Raw genomic sequence first — 12059 nt, forward strand, 5'->3', positions numbered from 1 at the left:
TTTATGTGTATTTACGAAATTCACATTTTCAAAAAAAAAAAAAAAAAAATCCCATTTTATTAATTTATGTATACTAAAATGTATTTAAACTCGAAACAAGTGACTCTGAATATAAGCGTGGATACTATAGGTTGATGGAATTTGCTTTTTAAACAACTTGCCTTTGTGTTTTATTTGGTCAAATATTTCAATGCTTTGATAAATGATTCGGTTTGAATACAAACAATTGTTTGGGAGACAATTGATGACTTGTGGCGTATTCCTTGCACGCATATTTAACGGTACTGCACCAAGTACGTTAATCACCGCCCATATTCTAAAACCGTTTGGAAATAGTGCCGAATCAGACTAATAATCTTTAATAAATAATTAATTTAATTTTTATCTGTATTTTGTAATGCACTTTGATTTTGGTTTGGCTTTACCTGAATGTTACCTTGAAATCATTTTTGTTTCATATGCATATGTGCTATTTATCTATAAGCACAGGATTATGCTTTATCAGTGCATACAAATTAATATTAAGATATAACTCATAAAGATTATTGAATTTCGTCAGAGAACAAGAAATATAGCAACTGAAATAAAAGTGATCTCATCGAACCGGTTTTTGGAAAATTATCGTCGCTATCATATCGTTAACTTGCACTTGGAGGATTACGCTTTCTAGATAGTAATAAAAATCATTGTATTTTTGATGTTATATAATTTATATCTTCATGTAATTTATAAGCCCTAAATCTAGTCATTAGATTTTTAGATGTTCTTGAAATATTCCAGGAATTAAAACTTCTATTTTATTTCTAAATTTATGATAATCTTCATTTTATCGACTATGATAGGCTCGTGTTGAAATGAATTATTTTTGGGGCCCTTTTAATGGCAGCTTCTGAACAAGATATGGCTTTTCCATATCATAGACATAGTAGGTTTATATGGGTAATTTATTTTATATAGAGCTGTAAGATGAAGAATTATTTCATCTCGATGATAAAATTCAATTGTCATCGAGATCCATTTACATCGTAAGATGTAAAATTTTATCCTGAATGATTTTTGTCTAATATATTTTGAATACAGATAAATAATGAATAGTATGGCTAAATGTTCATCGGAGGCCAATAAATAAAAATGAATAGTAGCTTTATATATCAATATTGTATGAATCTCAAGAACCTAAAAAAAATCAATAATGCATCCAGCGAGAAGCTTTTAATTATATAATTTTTTTATTCATTATAGACAATCAGAAATACAAATTTTTATGATTCATTAAGTGATCCAATAAAATGTCATTTAGAGATCTCTTCCAGTGAGGAGATTCCCATATAATAATCTGTGTTCCAGTGAGGAGTAAAAGAAACAGTGCTTTAATTAAAAAGTTAGTAGGTCTTGTGGCCATTTTTTGAGCCTTCTGGTTGGAGCATTTTTTTTTTATTAATTGCATTGCTGGATTTGGATATTTGTCTAATTTCATATGGTTTTTGATTATATATATATTTTTTTTTTATCCCAGACTCTATAAGAAGATTATTACTTTGCAACTTTCAAATATTAATTTTAATATGCCTCTACTTGTTATAATTTTCATAATTTTTTTGTATATTTTTATATCAGTTATTAAGATATTTAGATAATTAATTAATTTATTTTTATTTCAGATACCAGCACGCAAATGTTTACACCTATATTGGCGAAGTATGTGTTTTCGGTCAATCCTTACCGGCCCATGAACATATATGGAGCAAACTACGTCACACAATACAAAGGTATATTTAAATGCTCATTGCCAAAAGAAACAAGATAAATAAACATCTTGAATATTATTGTTCTTTCTGAATTTGTCTTCTGCATTTGGCATGGTTAAATTTAGCAACGATAAATAATACTAAAATGTAAAATTTTTGACGAATTTCATGGTAAATAAGATTGAACGTTTGGTATTGAATTTTATGCTTTCACAGTTGCGCCTAAAGCTATATCTAATACTTTAACATTTTAACCTGAAGCGAAATTCAGTTGGTTTGAAACCAATTATCTTGAATTCAATCAGTCTACATTTTTCCTTCTACTTTCTCATTTCAATCAATAACTTTATATTAACCAAACTTATATAAGATTTCAGTACTTATTTGAATTTTGAAGAGTATAATATTTTGTATTAAGTTTGTACGCATACAAACTTATGCATTATTAAATGCCTTGGAATTCACGATAATATCAAAGATTTTTTTTAATCGATATATTATTTTCATATCTCAGTCAGGCAAGGGTGCCCGGTATAAGAGATTATGAAACAAATTATATATTTTATATATACATATCATTTATTTCATTATACATTAATTAGCCCTATATTTAAAATATCTTTAAATATCTCTTTAATCTTTTTCGTCTTCAATTCTTTATAATATTTATTTATTTTCCTTTTGAAGTTATTGTCATCACTGGTCATCTTAATATTGATTGGCAGTTTATTATATATTTTTCATGCGCTCCATATGACATTTGCCCTTATTTTTTCTTCTTTCTATTATGTCCAATGTGAACATTTCTGTGTTGTCTAGAGTGTTCATATTTAATTTTTATTAATTAATTTAATTAATTTATCTCTATTGTAGTACTTATTTAATTCAGTTATATTTTCATTTTGTATTAATTGGCATTTCTCTATTTTAATTGTTATGTTGTGAATGAATATTTTTTTCTGTCTGTAAGTACACATTCTATATCATAATTGATAGTTCAGTTAGAATTTTGTAATGAACTGGTTTTTCTATCTATGAATTTACAATTTTATAGCTAATATCAGATAGCTTTCAACTTTCCTCCTCCAATGCATCAAATTAAAAAACCGTACGAATTTTTGTCTTAGAAATATGTTGTTCTGATTTCATGTTTCTTGTCTTTATTCTTCATAAGAATACCCTGGCATTTTTAATAGAATTGCTGTGTTCTACAGACATTATTGTATGGCAATACAACCTTTGTGTTTTTATTTATTAACCAATTTTAAGTGTCATTGTCTTAAAGAATATCTACAAAGCTAATAAAAATAAAATTAATTTTAGGGCGCGAGTTGTTCGAAAATCCTCCCCACATTTTTGCGATAGCAGATAGCGCTTACAAGACTCTGAAGCAGAAGAAACGGACACCTGCATTGTAATCAGCGGAGAATCAGGTTCTGGTAAAACAGAAGCCTCCAAAATTATTATGAAGTACATTGCAGCAGTAACTAATCAGGGGCAACAAGCGGAAATCGAAAGGTAGGTTTTTAATATAAATTCTATATATAATGTAATATATAAACTTTATATGGTTTTCATCATGAATTTACCGATAAATCAATACCTAAAGTTAATTCTTTTTAGGGTAAAGAATGTGTTAATTCAGTCAAATTCAATTTTGGAAACATTCGGAAATGCCAAAACTAACCGCAACGATAATTCATCCAGATTTGGAAAATATATGGATATCAGTTTTGATTTTAAAGGCGATCCAGTCGGTGGTCACATCACAAACTACTTGCTTGAAAAATCTCGAGTTATTCAGCAACAAGCAGGAGAAAGAAACTTTCACAGCTTTTATCAGGTATGGATTAACACCTCCGTTTCCAACCTGTAGGGCGCTCACCCTCTTATAAGGGGGCCTGACTCTTATAAGCTGGGGCGCCTACCTCTGCTTCCAAAATACTATTTTCAAAAATGAACTATTTTTTTTTAATCATACAAAAATACAAAAAAATAATTCGTTTTTATGCATATTTTGAACTACCCGTAGGGTAAGTTATTGTAATGGGCCGAAAATCGGAATTGAAAATTTTTACATTTCTCGACGTTTTGAAGGTTTCTGAACATTTTGGCATACCTCAGAAAAAATGGATGTGTGTGTGTGTGCGTGTGTGTGTGTATGTATGTATGGATACAAATTTTCAGTCACGTTATCGGCGCACGGATCAACCGATTTGAATGGTTCAAAAAACATTCGATTCCTATTGATAGGAAAAAGAGCTGATTAGTTTTTGGCGAAGGCAGGTCTAGCCGTTTCGGAGATACGGAGCAACGAGTGCAGAAATAGAAATCGACTTTTTGAGAGAACGGAGTATCCGATTTGAATGATCTAAAAACATTCAATTAGTAATGATTGGGAGAAGTGTTTATTAGTTTTTGGCAAAGGCAGACCCAGCCTTTTGAAGATACGGAGTTAAATATGTAAAAAATGGCAGTTTTTGAGAGAACTAAGCGTCCGATTTAAATGATTCAAAGAACTTTCTGCTTGTCTTAAGAAAATAATTGATTTTGGAAAAAAAATGTATTTTTTTTTTTTTTTTAGTTTTTTTGTATATCGAAAATAATTACATTGTTTATATTACAATACAATTACAATATTTATATAATCTATTTGAAAACATTCAGTATTCCTCGAACATTTTGTTACGGTACGGGAAGTTCCAGCAATTTGCCTTAAGGCACGATGCCATACACCCCACTAGTTTTACATAATATTGCATGATAATTTGTAGTCTGATAATATCAGTTGAGTACTTATGAAATTGAATAGTTGAAAAAATTAAGGGGGCGCAACAATAATTTTATTGGAGCGGGGGTGTGCAAAAAAGGTTGGAAATCACTGGTTTACCATCTAATATCTAGTCTAGCTTGTAAATGTTGATTCATATTTTAAAGTGACTTGATCTTTTTTTCAGTTAATAAAAGGATCAGTCGAATCTGATTTGAAAAAGTATAATCTATCAAGAGATCCTGCCTTATATCACTACACTTCTCAGGGCAGCGCGTCCAATGTCGATTCAATAAATGACAAAAGTGATTTTAAAACCACTTGTAATGGAATGAAAACACTAGTTTTTCGGTTGACGAATGTGATACTGCATGGAGAATTGTTGCTATGCTGCAATTTGCATCTGGTTTGTACAAAATACTTACAATTACTTGGAACAACAATATACATGACAACATTGTTAAATTGTATTTTTCATGAATTTGTAATTATAATTTGAGTTTATTTTAGGGAAACGTATCCTTTGCTGCCGACCAAGACAAAATAGTAATATCTGATAAAAGCAAATGAACTATGTCTCAACCTTACTAAAAGTGACGGACCGTGAATTGAACGAAGCCCTAACTCAGCGCGTAATCGCTGCCAGAGGTGATGTTATGCGCAAAAATCACAACTTATCAGAAGCCGAATACGGACGAGATGCCTTGGCTAAAGCTATATATGTTAAATTATTCACTTGGATTGTTGAGAAAATAAATAATGTTATTCAAGTTTCCCAAAATGTAGAAACTCGATACAATCGTGTTATTGGGGTTCTTGATATTTACGGATTTGAGATCTTTGACAATAACAGTTTCGAACAGTTTTGTATTAATTATTGTAATGAAAAATTGCAGCAACTGTTTATAGGTGAGTAACAATTATACTCTAACAAGTAGTTGCTGATTGTCCTTAATATTCATTTATATTTTTTTAATATTTTAGAGTTGGTTCTTAAACAAGAGCAAGAAGAGTATAGAAGGGAAGGAATCGAATGGAAAAATATTGATTACTTCAATAATAAGGTTTGTATAATGTTTTTTTAGTTTGTGTTGGAGTTTAAACTAGTTTCGAGTTTCTGAAAGTGCTCGATATTCTTTTTACTATATGTGGCACACTATTATAATGTAATAATGTCTATAATTTTTTGTCTAAAAATAATAGATCACGACTACAAATCTATAACAATTCTTTACTGATATACTAAAGCAACAAAATAAGATAAGATATACAGTTAGAAAATAATTCATTTTTCAGATTTCAATTTTATCAGACCATATTACAAATGTTTAAACTCTATTTTGATCTAAGTAATCATGTGAAATTTGATAAGTAATTCAGTAACAACATATGCAAATTAGATAGAAGTTGATGATGTATTATGATGATTTTTTTTAACTTCAAGTGCTTTTGATGACCAAGGTTTTATAATAAACATTTAGATACCAGACGTTTTTTATTATACCTGTATCATATAATGATATGCATTATTTTCGAATCAATATATTTTCACTATTTTAGGTGATTTGTGACCTGGTTGAACAACCTCATGTTGGCGTAATAGCAATTTTGGACGAAGCTTGCTTGAATGTAGGAAAAGTTACTGACGAAATGCTCTTGGAAGCGATGGATAAAAAATTAAGCGTACATGCCCATTATTCGAGTAGACAACTTAAACCTATGGATAAACAATTAAAACACAAAGAACATTTTAGAATAACGTATGTATTGCATAATTGTACTAATGAAAATCAATCGTCTTAAGTTATTTCTATAAAACTTAATTATACAATTTTATTAATTTTGATTGATTTACATATTTTTTAGCCATTATGCAGGTGATGTGATATACAGCATAAAAGGATTCTTAGATGAACAAGGATACTCTGTTTCAAGATTTCAAAAGATTGCTGTATAATTCTTCAGATCCTATAATTAAAAATATGTGGCCTGAAGGAGCATTGGACATCACCAAAGTAAGAATAATTTAAATCATTTTAAATTTTGCTTATATAGAACTACTATAAATCTTGTGAATGTTTGATTATTTAGACAACCAAAAGGCCGAAGACTGCCGAAACATCTTCTGAACTATTTGCTGTTCGGAATTCTGCTTTTGTAGCTTTGGTCGAAACTTTAAGTTCAAAAGAACCATTTTACGTTCGATGCATTAAACCAAATGACATAAAAGTCCGACTATATTTGATGACGAACGATGCAAACATCAGGTATACAGTAGTTATTGTATTTATTTAAAATGATAAAAAAATATTATTAGTAGTATAGTTATACTTAAAAAAATGTTTTTCAAGGTTTCATATTTGGGTCTCGTTGAGAACGTAAGAGTACGTCGCGCCGGATTTGCATACAGGCAGAGATACGATCGATTCCTAAAACGGTTAATACCAGTTTTGCTTAAATTATATAATAATAATGTACTGAAATTTCATGAAATTAATAAATTATATTTTAGATACAAGATGATCTCTGAATACACATGGCCTAATTTCCGTAATGGTAATGATAAAGACGGCACTCGTGTTCTGCTGGAACAGAAAGGTTTTGGAAAGGACGTCAAATATGGACATACCAAAATATTTATTAGGTACCTCATCACTTTAGATAATATTAAAGATAAAATATTCATTATTGGTTATTAATTATTTTTTTCAATTCATACGAAGGTCACCAAAAACACTATTAGCATTAGAAAAAGCTCGCAATGAAATGATGCCAGGAATAATAATTTTGATTCAGAAGCAATTCGAGGATACATTTGCAGAGAGCAATACAAACGTATGAAAGCGGCTCATGCAATTATCAAATTTACAGGTGGAATATTAAACTATAAAATTGTTACTTATCATTATTTTATGCGCATGAAGTTTAAAATTTTTAATTAAAACTTTAGGAGGTACAACTGCGTAGTTATGTAAGCGAAATGAATCAAAAGTTCCAGCATGCCGAAAGAATGCGTGATTATGGAAAAAGCATTATTTGGCCAAAACCACCTCTCAAGGGCATTGAAGAGCCTTTGAGAAAAATGTACCAGAGGTAATTACAATAACATTAAATATTAACTTAATATTTCATTGTGAGTTTTTTTTTAAATGTCGATTTTCAACTTTTGTAACAAATTTGTAATATATCTTACAAGGTGGCGATCGTATAAGATTCTAAGCTGCGTACCGAAGGAAGAATGGCCTCAATTAAGAATAAAAGTGGCTGCAGCTTCTTCAGTTTGAAAATAAACGAGCAGAATGGGGTCAGAAATCGAAGATGGCTTGGTGATTACATGACCAATCTTAATGAGAATCCAGTTTATAATTTATACAATGCAACCGTACATAATTTAAAGAACACAGACCGATTTTCAACAGTAATGTTCTCTTGCACCGTCCGCAAATTCAATAGTAAATTTTCTGCACTTTTGATAATTCGCACTAGACTCATACTTGGGTGTCTAACAATTTGATGTATTACATTTCAGATTCAATAAAAGTGCTGATCGTGTGTTACTAGTCACAGATAATTCATTTTACAAAATTGATGCAGTAAAGTTCAAATCAATGAAAAAACCAGTGCCAATTCAAAATGTAATGTACAATAAATTTGATTTTGATGAATACTGTCTTAGAATTAGGAACTAATAATCAAAAAATTGATTTTAATTATTCTTATTTCAATAGTTTTATCATTCAAATGTCTAATTAATTATTTATAATATAATATTTAAAAATAATAATCTTTACAATCTTATTGTTCCAACAGATTGCAAGCGTGTCTGTGACTAATGGCCCTGATCAATTGGTGGTAATACATTCTCCACTTGGAAATGATCTTGTTGTATGCTTGCTGCCAATGGCTACATCACCAATGTCATCATTAGGAGCTGTAAATGGAAACTATGACTATTCGATGACAAATATTAATAGTATGACGCCTGGAACTAATTATATCCAGAGGATCGTGTTGGAGAATTAGTAGGAGTTTTATGTAACAGATATTCCAAGTAAGCGATAAAGAGCATCAAATGTATATTATATTTCTTAAGTTTTATTTCAATAATAAAATATTCTCTTATTTACAGATTAACTGGTCAAGAATTAAGAGTGAATATTCAACAAAGCTTTCCTTGCATGATGTTAGGTAATAAGACAAAAACATTATACACAAGTATTTCACCTAACGTACAAACACCAACATTTAAACATACAGGACAAAGTATTGAATTGCAACTTCCTAGTTTCCAAAATAGCAATGGGAAAGATCATTAAATATTGTATTATAGCTCATTTTGTATAATAATTGTATATTGTTTTAATATTTTATTTTAAATTAGCTTTTCAATCATAGGTTTTTAATGGAATTTTATGGTGCTTTAAAAATATTTTAATGTGTTAATTTTTTATCATGATGATTGTGATTGGAAGCTATACATATATTGTTATATATTAAGATAATTATATTTTTAAAATTATTTATTAAGCTTTACATAAAATTACATTTTGGATTTAAAAAGAAACTTCTAAAATTGATTCAGTTTGCTATCGTGTCAATTTTAGTTTTGTAATATTTTAATTATGATACTATAATCAACAAAAATCATTTCATATCGAGAAATGAGTATCAGATATTTTTATTATAATAATTATAAAATATGTATCAACACTAGCCATATAAATGTCATTGAATTTGTATTATTCGTATTATGATAGTGTTAGCATATAAGTGCCTTTAAATGGGTGCATTAAAGTGATAATGGAAAAGTAATTACGTTGCATGTGCATTTAGTTTAATTCTAACCTGAGATGCCATATGCATTTTTTCATAGTACTTACATTAGCTCTAAGATAAGAAATCATTTGTTATTAATTTATATTATTTGAGCCGTACTTAAATTATTTTAATAATATAACTTTCCATTATTAATTATAATGTTTAAAATAATGTGCACAAAAAAGAGCTTTATTTTTACAATTATAAAAATAAATTAATTTATTTTGTATGTTCCTATTGAATGATACTTATTTAAAATTTGTTTCATGTGCCTTAATTGCGAAAATAATGAAGCATAAATTATTACAATTAAAAGTATTTATTTTTGCTACTATAGTTAATTTTATACAAAAATTATTTTTATATAAGGCTTTCTATGTCAATTATTGTAATCACAAAATCATATTGTAATACATTATGTACATTTTATAAGTGGATTGTAAACTAGTCAAATTACTATTAAAATATTTTTTGTATCAAATGTGTAATTTAACAGTACTGTTTGTGCCATTGAGTTTATCATTGTACTTATTAATTGTGGATAATGAGATGAAAGAAAAAGTTAATAAAAATCTTGTAAATAATTGACATATAACATTCCATATGTTTGTTTGAGCTATTGCTTTCAAGCGTTTGGCATAATTGCAATATTTTTAATATATATTATAAACTTATTCATATACTTGTATCTACCCATTCTTATATGCATATGTTAAATGTAAGTAAAATAAAAGTCTTGTCTACGATTCACTTTTGATTGATCATTTAAATAAATCAAAAATACAGATATCTGTATACTAATTTTTATAAATATAAATACCAATGAACAATAAGCAAGGTATTTGATAAATAATATATCAAATCAACCAATAGTAATAAATAAAAAGTTAAATATATATCTTTTTATTGTGTAATATTTGTTTTTTGCTTATGTGAACTTGAACAATTAACATTTTTAGCTTTAAATGTTTGCATATTTTATTAAATAATATATATTTTGATGAATGCTACATCGCTGATCTGCCATTAGAATAAAGCATTTAAATACTATTCAACAACCTAACTAAAAGAATCATCTTATTGAAATGTTTTGCTTATCATGCACTGCTATACTTTTACTAATATGGCAGAACCACTTGTTGCTAAAATTTTCAGACAATCAATTAAATAAAGAATAATTTCTTACATAAATTTGGATTCAAATATTGCATACGTACAGATTTTATGAGTATAAACTTATTGTACATGAATAATTTGAATGTTTTAATTTAAATTTAAATATTTTCGTGCGCATTTTCGGAAATTATATTGGTAGTACAGATCTACATGCAACAAGTTCACAATCAGATAGAATAGGAAGTGAACCAAAAAAGCAAAAAATTAATAACTGACAATTGGCGAGTTTTTTCACGAACCGCTCTGATAATTATTATACAATTTAAAAATTATTGCTTTATTTAATTAACATTAAAAAGCGCTTGCAATACTATATAAGTAAGAAAGATTTCATTAACGTAAAAATAAAAATGAATGTGAGAAAAGAATTAGGTTTTAAAAAATTGAACAAGATCAAGTGGAATCAAGGTTTTGGAAAGGGTGTTTTAAAAAGCCGTTTCCAGTTCTACCCAAGTAAGTAAATAATTTCTGAAATATTTTTAAGTAGCTCTAATTAGATTTTATGAAAGAAATGTGATTAATCATCAGTGATAATCTGATTATCTTGATGCATAATACCGACCCTTGTATACGTAACATGGATATAATAAAACGATGACAGTTGATTAGTAATTAAAAAAATATGACTTTAAAATGTGACTTTCTTTAGAGCTATAACTATTATATAAAGAATCTAAGCTTAATAAGTATAATCACATTTTTATACTATGAAAAATTGTGCAAATTTGATGAAGATTTTTTAATTTGAAGATACCTTAAGCATGTAATAGTGAACAGTCATAAACAAATTGCTCGAAAAACTGTAAGGATTAGTTTTAAATTGTTAAAATAATAACGTGAGCATATCATTATGAGCATATTATTTGTATTAAATCTATAACAAATAAATATTTTTTGTTATTTTTACTTGAGGAACTTAAGTACAATTGTACTCAATTCGCACATAAAGATTTTAACTTCCAATGAAGAACTTCTTTTTTACTACAGGTTCTGTAAATACTATCAGTTTTTCTGATAGTTCGAGGCTAGAAACACCAAGAGACAGAATTCGCGGACAAAGGTTTGTCATTTAAATTTTGTTAGTTGAAAAATTGTATCACCAGCCGTCAATTATTACTAGAATTATGTTTATAAAACAATCAAAGTGTTTTAAAGTATAAATATTTCTGCAGTTCTTCATCTGATCAGCGAACCGGCCAAACAGCCGATCTGGTGTGAGCTCGAGCACACAAGATTGTAGCTACGTCATTTTAGGTGCGATTTCTATCTTTCTCATCATCATAATGGATTGGTAAAAAAAAGTATTTTTCAAGCTTCTTATGTATTTTGCCATTTTAGCAATAACTGAAGGACGAAGCTGCTGCCAGAGGTGAAGTGGGTATGGCTTCTATGGATATATTTAGTCCTCTTTGTCGTTTGTGTGCCAATTGACGGACTGCAATTCCTACATTGGAACACTGATGATCATTAATGTTCTGAATCCAAATGAAGTATGCAAATTCATCAGATTTCTCTTTAGAATTAGTATAAAATAAGTTATCATTCTA

General features: G+C 28.5%; 1 pseudogene; it reads left to right on the plus strand.

The window, feature by feature from the left end:
• The first annotated feature begins 1289 nt into the window (after positions 1-1289).
• On the plus strand, positions 1290-8834 carry LOC113385790 (annotated as a pseudogene).
• Positions 8835-12059: the final 3225 nt, after the last annotated feature.

The sequence above is a fragment of the Ctenocephalides felis genome, unplaced genomic scaffold (genome assembly GCF_003426905.1).
Source record: "Ctenocephalides felis isolate EL2017-DRISC unplaced genomic scaffold, ASM342690v1 CF-g0.4_SCAFFOLD_00845, whole genome shotgun sequence".
Lineage (NCBI taxonomy): Eukaryota > Metazoa > Arthropoda > Insecta > Siphonaptera > Pulicidae > Ctenocephalides > Ctenocephalides felis.